The 11,126-nt window shown below is 50.6% G+C and overlaps 1 long non-coding RNA gene across 1 annotated transcript in view; it reads left to right on the plus strand.

Moving 5' to 3' along the window:
* Nucleotides 1-10,677, plus strand: part of LOC139060576 (uncharacterized) — a 47,997-nt gene extending 37,320 nt beyond the window's left edge. The window contains exon 2 of the long non-coding RNA XR_011514939.1: nucleotides 10,615-10,677. This is a non-coding gene — a long non-coding RNA (uncharacterized lncRNA). The remainder of the gene's footprint in view (nucleotides 1-10,614) is intronic.
* Nucleotides 10,678-11,126: the final 449 nt, after the last annotated feature.

The raw sequence follows: 11,126 nt of genomic DNA on the forward strand, positions 1-11,126 counted from the left end.
TCATGGTTGTTTCCCCACTCAGGCACAAAATGGACCGTGAACCTCCGGAGGGCGGTTCCTCGTAAAGAAGGTTTTGCCACTTAAGGTGAGCACCGTCTTCCTACCTTACAAACGCAAAAGTGCAAACAAGTTGTTCTGGTTATGTATCGAAGACAGCTTCGTTGCACTTCTCAAAAGTGTTGCTTAGAAAGCAACACTTCTGGCAATAACTGGGCTTCGTCGATTTTCCACTTCTGGCTACCCGCGGGCTTCCAGAACCTACCAGGATGATTTTGGTATGGCTGCTCTCTGGAGGTTCTCTGGCTAGCTACTAGTACACTGTAGGCTAGCAGACGACTAAAAGAGGCGATAGGCGCTCGCCGCCATCTTTGCAGGGACTTCATGGATTGCAACGCGGGCGCTGGAGGACTTCGATTTACCTCGCTCCGCCAACTGTTTACGATCATCTCCGACTACATTTAGCGCACGCGCCAGCATTGTTGTTTCCCCGCTCATTGTGTTTGCCCGCTCATTGTTGTTTCCCCACTCAGGCACAAAATGGACCGTGAACCTCCGGAGGGCGGTTCCTCGAGAAGGTTTTGCCACTTAAGGTGAGCACCGTCTTCCTACCTTACAAACGCAAAAGTGCAAACAAGTTGTTCTGGTTATGTATCGAAGACAGCTTCGTTGCACTTCTCAGAAGTGTTGCTTAGAAAGGATAAGACAGCAATAATTGGGCTTCGTCGATTTTCCACTTCTGGCTACCCGCGGGCTTCCAGAACCTACCAGGATGATTTTGGTATGGCTGCTCTCTGGAAGTTCTCTGGCTAGCTACTAGTACACTGTAGGCTAGCAGACGACTAAAAGAGGCGATAGGCGCTCGCCGCCATCTTTGGGGGACTTCATGGATTGCAACGTGGGCGCTGGAGGACTCCGATTTACTTCGCTCCGCCAACTGTTTACGATCATATCTGACTACATTTAGCGCACGCGCCAGCATTGTTGTTTCCCCGCTCATTGTGTTTGCCCGCTCATTGTTGTTTCCCCACTCAGGCACAAAATGGACCGTGAACCTCCGGAGGGTGGTTCCTCGAAAAGGTTTTGCCACTTAAGGTGAGCACCGTCTTCCTACCTTACAAACGCAAAAGTGCAAACAAGTTGTTCTGGTTATGTATCGAAGACAGCTTCGTTGCACTTCTCAGAAGTGTTGCTTAGAAAGGATAAGACAGCAATAACTGGGCTTCGTCGATTTTCCACTTCTGGCTACCCGCGGGCTTCCAGAACCTACCAGGATGATTTTGGTATGGCTGCTCTCTGGAGGTTCTCTGGCTAGCTACTAGTACACTGTAGGCTAGCAGACGACTAAAAGAGGCGATAGGCGCTCGCCGCCATCTTTGCAGGGACTTCATGGATTGCAACGCGGGCGCTGGAGGAGTTCGATTTACCTCGCTCCGCCAACTGTTTACGATCATCTTTGACTACATTTAGCGCACGCGCCAGCATTGTTGTTTCCCCGCTCATTGTGTTTGCCCGCTCATTGTTGTTTCCCCACTCAGGCACAAAATGGACCGTGAACCTCCGGTGGGCGGTTCCTCGAGAAGAAGGTTTTGCCACTTAAGGTGAGCACCGTCTTCCTACCTTACAAACGCAAAAGTGCAAACAAGTTGTTCTTGTTATGTATCGAAGACAGCTTCGTTGCACTTCTCAGAAGTGTTGCTTAGAAAGGATAAGACAGCAATAACTGGGCTTCGTCGATTTTCCACTTCTGGCTACTCGCGGGCTTCCAGAACCTGCCAGGATGATTTTGGTATGGCTGCTCTCTGGAAGTTCTCTGGCTAGCTACTAGTACACTGTAGGCTAGCAGACGACTAAAAGAGGCGATAGGCGCTCGCCGCCATCTTTGCAGGGACTTCATGGATTGCAACGCGGGCGCTGGAGGACTTCGATTTACCTCGCTCCGCCAACTGTTTACGATCATCTCCGACTACATTTAGCGCACGCGCCAGCATTGTTGTTTCCCCGCTCATTGTGTTTGCCCGCTCATTGTTGTTTCCCCACTCAGGCACAAAATGGACCGTGAACCTCCGGAGGGCGGTTCCTCGTAAAGAAGGTTTTGCCACTTAAGGTGAGCACCGTCTTCCTACCTTACAAACGCAAAAGTGCAAACAAGTTGTTCTGGTTATGTATCGAAGACAGCTTCGTTGCACTTCTCAAAAGTGTTGCTTAGAAAGCAACACTTCTGGCAATAACTGGGCTTCGTCGATTTTCCACTTCTGGCTACCCGCGGGCTTCCAGAACCTACCAGGATGATTTTGGTATGGCTGCTCTCTGGAGGTTCTCTGGCTAGCTACTAGTACACTGTAGGCTAGCAGACGACTAAAAGAGGCGATAGGCGCTCGCCGCCATCTTTGCAGGGACTTCATGGATTGCAACGCGGGCGCTGGAGGACTTCGATTTACATCGCTCCGCCAACTGTTTACGATTATCTTTGACTACATTTAGCGCACGCGCCAGCATTGTTGTTTCCCCGCTCATTGTGTTTGCCCGCTCATTGTTGTTTCCCCACTCAGGCACAAAATGGACCGTGAACCTCCGGAGGGTGGTTCCTCGAAAAGGTTGTGCCACTTAAGGTGAGCACCGTCTTCCTACCTTACAAACGCAAAAGTGCAAACAAGTTGTTCTGGTTATGTATCGAAGACAGCTTCGTTGCACTTCTCAGAAGTGTTGCTTAGAAAGCAACACTTCTGGCAATAACTGGGCTTCGTCGATTTTCCACTTCTGGCTACCCGCGGGCTTCCAGAACCTACCAGGATGATTTTGGTATGGCTGCTCTCTGGAGGTTCTCTGGCTAGCTACTAGTACACTGTAGGCTAGCAGACGACTAAAAGAGGCGATAGGCGCTCGCCGCCATCTTTGCAGGGACTTCATGGATTGCAACGCGGGCGCTGGAGGACTTCGATTTACCTCGCTCCGCCAACTGTTTACGATCATCTCCGACTACATTTAGCGCACGCGCCAGCATTGTTGTTTCCCCGCTCATTGTGTTTGCCCGCTCATTGTTGTTTCCCCACTCAGGCACAAAATGGACCGTGAACCTCCGGAGGGTGGTTCCTCGAAAAGGTTGTGCCACTTAAGGTGAGCACCGTCTTCCTACCTTACAAACGCAAAAGTGCAAACAAGTTGTTCTGGTTATGTATCGAAGACAGCTTCGTTGCACTTCTCAAAAGTGTTGCTTAGAAAGCAACACTTCTGGCAATAACTGGGCTTCGTCGATTTTCCACTTCTGGCTACCCGCGGGCTTCCAGAACCTACCAGGATGATTTTGGTATGGCTGCTCTCTGGAGGTTCTCTGGCTAGCTACTAGTACACTGTAGGCTAGCAGACGACTAAAAGAGGCGATAGGCGCTCGCCGCCATCTTTGCAGGGACTTCATGGATTGCAACGCGGGCGCTGGAAGAGTTCGATTTACCTCGCTCCGCCAACTGTTTACGATCATCTTTGACTACATTTAGCGCACGCGCCAGCATTGTTGTTTCCCCGCTCATTGTGTTTGCCCGCTCATTGTTGTTTCCCCACTCAGGCACAAAATGGACCGTGAAACTCCGGAGGGCGGTTCCTCAAGAAGAAGGTTTTGCCACTTAAGGTGAGCACCGTCTTCCTACCTTACAAACGCAAAAGTGCAAACAAGTTCTTCTGGTTATGTATCGAAGACAGCTTCGTTGCACTTCTCAGAAGTGTTGCTTAGAAAGGATAAGACAGCAATAACTGGGCTTCGTCGATTTTCCACTTCTGGCTACCCGCGGGCTTCCAGAACCTACCAGGACGATTTTGGTATGGCTGCTCTCTGGAAGTTCTCTGGCTAGCTACTAGTACACTGTAGGCTAGCAGACGACTAAAAGAGGCGATAGGCGCTCGCCGCCATCTTTGCGGGGACTTCATGGATTGCAACGCGGGCGCTGGAGGAGTTCGATTTACCTCGCTCCGCCAACTGTTTACGATCATCTTTGACTACATTTAGCGCACGCGCCAGCATTGTTGTTTCCCCGCTCATTGTGTTTGCCCGCTCATTGTTGTTTCCCCACTCAGGCACAAAATGGACCGTGAACCTCCGGAGGGCGGTTCCTCGAGAAGGTTTTGCCACTTAAGGTGAGCACCGTCTTCCTACCTTACAAACGCAAAAGTGCAAACAAGTTGTTCTGGTTATGTATCGAAGACAGCTTCGTTGCACTTCTCAGAAGTGTTGCTTAGAAAGGATAAGACAGCAATAACTGGGTTTCGTCGATTTTCCACTTCTGGCTACCCGTGGGCTTCCAGAACCTACCAGGATGATTTTGGTATGGCTGCTCTCTGGAAGTTCTCTGGCTAGCTACTAGTACACTGTAGGCTAGCAGACGACTAAGAGGCGATAGGCGCTCGCCGCCATCTTTGCGGGGACTTCATGGATTGCAACGCGGGCGCTGGAGGACTTCGATTTACCTCGCTCCGCCAACTGTTTACGATCATCTCTGACTACATTTAGCGCACGCGCCAGCATTGTTGTTTCCCCGCTCATTCTGTTCGCCCGCTCATTGTTGTTTCCCCACTCAGGCACAAAATGGACCGTGAACCTCCGGAGGGCGGTTCCTCGAGAAGGTTTTGCCACTTAAGGTGAGCACCGTCTTCCTACCTTACAAACGCAAAAGTGCAAACAAGTTGTTCTTGTTATGTATCGAAGACAGCTTCGTTGCACTTCTCAGAAGTGTTGCTTAGAAAGGATAAGACAGCAATAACTGGGCTTCGATTTTCCACTTCTGGCTACCCGCGGGCTTCCAGAACCTACAGGCCGATTTTGGTATGGCTGCTCTCTGGAAGTTCTCTGGCTAGCTACTAGTACACTGTAGGCTAGCAGACGACTAAAAGAGGCGATAGGCGCTCGCCGCCATCTTTGCGGGGACTTCATGGATTGCAACGCGGGCGCTGGAGGAGTTCGATTTACCTCGCTCCGCCAACTGTTTACGATCATCTTTGACTACATTTAGCGCACGCGCCAGCATTGTTGTTTCCCCGCTCATTGTGTTTGCCCGCTCATTGTTGTTTCCCCACTCAGGCACAAAATGGACCGTGAACCTCCGGAGGGCGGTTCCTCGAGAAGAAGGTCTTGCCACTTAAGGTGAGCACCGTCTTCCTACCTTACAAACGCAAAAGTGCAAAGAAGTTGTTCTGGTTATGTATCGAAGACAGCTTCGTTGCACTTCTGAGAAGTGATGCTTAGAAAGGATAAGACAGCAATAACTGGGCTTCGTCGATTTTCCACTTCTGGCTACCCGCGGGCTTCCAGAACCTACCAGGATGATTTTGGTATGGCTGCTCTCTGGAAGTTCTCTGGCTAGCTACTAGTACACTGTAGGCTAGCAGACGACTAAAAGAGGCGATAGGCGCTCGCCGCCATCTTTGGGGGACTTCATGGATTGCAACGTGGGCGCTGGAGGACTTCGATTTACTTCGCTCCGCCAACTGTTTACGATCATATCTGACTACATTTAGCGCACGTGCCAGCATTGTCGTTTCCCCGCTCATTGTGTTTGCCCGCTCATTGTTGTTTCCCCACTCAGGCACAAAATGGACCGTGAACCTCCGGAGGGTGGTTCCTCGAAAAGGTTTTGCCACTTAAGGTGAGCACCGTCTTCCTACCTTACAAACGCAAAAGTGCAAACAAGTTGTTCTGGTTATGTATCGAAGACAGCTTCGTTGCACTTCTCAAAAGTGTTGCTTAGAAAGCAACACTTCTGGCAATAACTGGGCTTCGTCGATTTTCCACTTCTGGCTACCCGCGGGCTTCCAGAACCTACCAGGATGATTTTGGTATGGCTGCTCTCTGGAAGTTCTCTGGCTAGCTACTAGTACACTGTAGGCTAGCAGACGACTAAAAGAGGCGATAGGCGCTCGCCGCCATCTTTGCAGGGACTTCATGGATTGCAACGCGGGCGCTGGAGAACTTCGATTTACCTCGCTCCGCCAACTGTTTACGATCATCTCCGACTACATTTAGCGCACGCGCCAGCATTGTTGTTTCCCCGCTCATTGTGTTTGCCCGCTCATTGTTGTTTCCCCACTCAGGCACAAAATGGACCGTGAACCTCCGGAGGGCGGTTCCTCGAAAATGTTGTGCCACTTAAGGTGAGCACCGTCTTCCTACCTTACAAACGCAAAAGTGCAAACAAGTCGTTCTGGTTATGTATCGAAGACAGCTTCGTTGCACTTCTCAGAAGTGTTGCTTAGAAAGGATAAGACAGCAATAACTGGGCTTCGTCGATTTTCCACTTCTGGCTACTCGCGGGCTTCCAGAACCTGCCAGGATGATTTTGGTATGGCTGCTCTCTGGAAGTTCTCTGGCTAGCTACTAGTACACGATAGGCTAGCAGACGACTAAAAGAGGCGATAGGCGCTCGCCGCCATCTTTGGGGGACTTCATGGATTGAAACGCGGGCGCTGGAGGACTTCGATTTACCTCGCTCCGCCAACTGTTTACGATCATCTTTGACTACATTTAGCGCACGCGCCAGCATTGTTGTTTCCCCGCTCATTGTGTTTGCCCGCTCATTGTTGTTTCCCCACTCAGGCACAAAATGGACCGTGAACCTCCGGAGGGCGGTTCCTCGAGAAGAAGGTTTTGCCACTTAAGGTGAGCACCGTCTTCCTACCTTACAAACGCAAAAGTGCAAACAAGTTGTTCTGGTTATGTATCGAAGACAGCTTAGTTGCACTTCTCAAAAGTGTTGCTTAGAAAGGATAAGACAGCAATAATTGGGCTTCGTCGATTTTCCACTTCTGGCTACCCGCGGGCTTCCAGAACCTACCAGGATGATTTTGGTATGGCTGCTCTCTGGAAGTTCTCTGGCTAGCTACTAGTACACTGTAGGCTAGCAGACGACTAAGAGGCGATAGGCGCTCGCCGCCATATTTGCGGGGACTTCATGGATTGCAACGCGGGCGCTGGAGGAGTTCGATTTACCTCGCTCCGCCAACTGTTTACGATCATCTTTGACTACATTTAGCGCACGCGCCAGCATTGTTGTTTCCCCGCTCATTCTGTTCGCCCGCTCATTGTTGTTTCCCCACTCAGGCACAAAATGGACCGTGAACCTCCGGAGGGAGGTTCCTCGAAAAGAAGGTTTTGCCACTTAAGGTGAGCACCGTCTTCCTACCTTACAAACGCAAAAGTGCAAACAAGTTGTTCTGGTTATGTATCGAAGACAGCTTCGTTGCACTTCTCAGAAGTGTTGCTTAGAAAGGATAAGACAGCAATAACTGGGTTTCGTCGATTTTCCACTTCTGGCTACCCGTGGGCTTCCAGAACCTACCAGGATGATTTTGGTATGGCTGCTCTCTGGAAGTTCTCTGGCTAGCTACTAGTACACTGTAGGCTAGCAGACGACTAAAAGAGGCGATAGGCGCTCGCCGCAATCTTTGGGGGACTTCATGGATTGCAACGCGGGCGCTGGTGGACTTCGATTTACCTCGCTCCGCCAACTGTTTACGATCATCTTTGACTATATTTAACGCACGCGCCAGCATTGTTGTTTCCCCGCTAATTGTGTTTGCCCGCTCATGGTTGTTTCCCCACTCAGGCACAAAATGGACCGTGAACCTCCGGAGGGCGGTTCCTCGTAAAGAAGGTTTTGCCACTTAAGGTGAGCACCGTCTTCCTACCTTACAAACGCAAAAGTGCAAACAAGTTGTTCTGGTTATGTATCGAAGACAGCTTCGTTGCACTTCTCAAAAGTGTTGCTTAGAAAGCAACACTTCTGGCAATAACTGGGCTTCGTCGATTTTCCACTTCTGGCTACCCGCGGGCTTCCAGAACCTACCAGGATGATTTTGGTATGGCTGCTCTCTGGAGGTTCTCTGGCTAGCTACTAGTACACTGTAGGCTAGCAGACGACTAAAAGAGGCGATAGGCGCTCGCCACCATCTTTGCAGGGACTTCATGGATTGCAACGCGGGCGCTGGAGGACTTCGATTTACCTCGCTCCGCCAACTGTTTACGATCATCTCCGACTACATTTAGCGCACGCGCCAGCATTGTTGTTTCCCCGCTCATTGTGTTTGCCCGCTCATTGTTGTTTCCCCACTCAGGCACAAAATGGACCGTGAACCTCCGGAGGGTGGTTCCTCGAAAAGGTTGTGCCACTTAAGGTGAGCACCGTCTTCCTACCTTACAAACGCAAAAGTGCAAACAAGTTGTTCTGGTTATGTATCGAAGACAGCTTCGTTGCACTTCTCAGAAGTGTTGCTTAGAAAGGATAAGACAGCAATAACTGGGCTTCGTCGATTTTCCACTTCTGGCTACTCGCGGGCTTCCAGAACCTGCCAGGATGATTTTGGTATGGCTGCTCTCTGGAAGTTCTCTGGCTAGCTACTAGTACACGGTGGGCTAGCAGACGACTAAAAGAGGCGATAGGCGCTCGCCGCCATCTTTGGGGGACTTCATGGATTGAAACGCGGGCGCTGGAGGACTTCGATTTACCTCGCTCCGCCAACTGTTTACGATCATCTTTGACTACATTTAGCGCACGCGCCAGCATTGTTGTTTCCCCGCTCATTGTGTTTGCCCGCTCATTGTTGTTTCCCCACTCAGGCACAAAATGGACCGTGAACCTCCGGAGGGCGGTTCCTCGAGAAGAAGGTTTTGCCACTTAAGGTGAGCACCGTCTTCCTACCTTACAAACGCAAAAGTGCAAACAAGTTGTTCTGGTTATGTATCGAAGACAGCTTCGTTGCACTTCTCAGAAGTGTTGCTTAGAAAGGATAAGACAGCAATAACTGGGTTTCGTCGATTTTCCACTTCTGGCTACCCGTGGGCTTCCAGAACGTACCAGGATGATTTTGGTATGGCTGCTCTCTGGAAGTTCTCTGGCTAGCTACTAGTACACTGTAGGCTAGCAGACGACTAAGAGGCGATAGGCGCTCGCCGCCATCTTTGCGGGGACTTCGTGGATTGCAACGCGGGCGCTGGAGGACTTCGATTTACCTCGCTCCGCCAACTGTTTACGATCATCTCCGACTACATTTAGCGCACGCGCCAGCATTGTTGTTTCCCCGCTCATTGTGTTTGCCCGCTCATTGTTGTTTCCCCACTCAGGCACAAAATGGACCGTGAACCTCCGGAGGGCGGTTCCTCGAAAAGGTTGTGCCACTTAAGGTGAGCACCGTCTTCCTACCTTACAAACGCAAAAGTGCAAACAAGTTGTTCTGGTTATGTATCGAAGACAGCTTCGTTGCACTTCTCAAAAGTGTTGCTTAGAAAGCAACACTTCTGGCAATAACTGGGCTTCGTCGATTTTCCACTTCTGGCTACCCGCGGGCTTCCAGAACCTACCAGGATGATTTTGGTATGGCTGCTCTCTGGAAGTTCTCTGGCTAGCTACTAGTACACTGTAGGCTAGCAGACGACTAAAAGAGGCGATAGGCGCTCGCCGCCATCTTTGCAGGGACTTCATGGATTGCAACGCGGGCGCTGGAGGACTTCGATTTACCTCGCTCCGCCAACTGTTTACGATCATCTCCGACTACATTTAGCGCACGCGCCAGCATTGTTGTTTCCCCGCTCATTGTGTTTGCCCGCTCATTGTTGTTTCCCCACTCAGGCACAAAATGGACCGTGAACCTCCGGAGGGCGGTTCCTCGAAAAGGTTGTGCCACTTAAGGTGAGCACCGTCTTCCTACCTTACAAACGCAAAAGTGCAAACAAGTTGTTCTGGTTATGTGTCGAAGACAGCTTCGTTGCACTTCTCAGAAGTGTTGCTTAGAAAGGATAAGACAGCAATAACTGGGCTTCGTCGATTTTCCACTTCTGGCTACCCGCGGGCTTCCAGAACCTACCAGGACGATTTTGGTATGGCTGCTCTCTGGAAGTTCTCTGGCTAGCTACTAGTACACTGTAGGCTAGCAGACGACTAAAAGAGGCGATAGGCGCTCGCCGCCATCTTTGCGGGGACTTCATGGATTGCAACGCGGGCGCTGGAAGAGTTCGATTTACCTCGCTCCGCCAACTGTTTACGATCATCTTTGACTACATTTAGCGCACGCGCCAGCATTGTTGTTTCCCCGCTCATTGTGTTTGCCCGCTCATTGTTGTTTCCCCACTCAGGCACAAAATGGACCGTGAACCTCCGGAGGGCGGTTCCTCGAGAAGAAGGTTTTGCCACTTAAGGTGAGCACCGTCTTCCTACCTTACAAACGCAAAAGTGCAAACAAGTTGTTCTTGTTATGTATCGAAGACAGCTTCGTTGCACTTCTCAGAAGTGTTGCTTAGAAAGGATAAGACAGCAATAACTGGGCTTCGTCGATTTTCCACTTCTGGCTACCCGCGGGCTTCCAGAACCTACCAGGACGATTTTGGTATGGCTGCTCTCTGGAAGTTCTCTGGCTAGCTACTAGTACACTGTAGGCTAGCAGACGACTAAAAGAGGCGATAGGCGCTCGCCGCCATCTTTGCGGGGACTTCATGGATTGCAACGCGGGCGCTGGAGGAGTTCGATTTACCTCGCTCCGCCAACTGTTTACGATCATCTTTGACTACATTTAGCGCACGCGCCAGCATTGTTGTTTCCCCGCTCATTGTGTTTGCCCGCTCATTGTTGTTTCCCAACTCAGGCACAAAATGGACCGTGAAACTCCGGAGGGCGGTTCCTCGAGAAGAAGGTTTTGCCACTTAAGGTGAGCACCGTCTTCCTACCTTACAAACGCAAAAGTGCAAACAAGTTGTTCTGGTTATGTATCGAAGACAGCTTCGTTGCACTTCTGAGAAGTGATGCTTAGAAAGGATAAGACAGCAATAACTGGGCTTCGTCGATTTTCCACTTCTGGCTACCCGCGGGCTTCCAGAACCTACCAGGATGATTTTGGTATGGCTGCTCTCTGGAAGTTCTCTGGCTAGCTGCTAGTACACTATAGGCTAGCAGACGACTAAAAGAGGCGATAGGCGCTCGCGGCCATCTTTGGGGGACTTCATGGATTGCAACGTGGGCGCTGGAGGACTCCGATTTACTTCGCTCCGCCAACTGTTTACGATCATATCTGACTACATTTAGCGCACGCGCCAGCATTGTTGTTTCCCCGCTCATTGTGTTTGCCCGCTCATTGTTGTTTCCCCACTCAGGCACAAA

Source organism: Dermacentor albipictus, chromosome 5, assembly GCF_038994185.2.
Source record: "Dermacentor albipictus isolate Rhodes 1998 colony chromosome 5, USDA_Dalb.pri_finalv2, whole genome shotgun sequence".
In the NCBI taxonomy this organism is placed as follows: Eukaryota; Metazoa; Arthropoda; class Arachnida; order Ixodida; family Ixodidae; genus Dermacentor; species Dermacentor albipictus.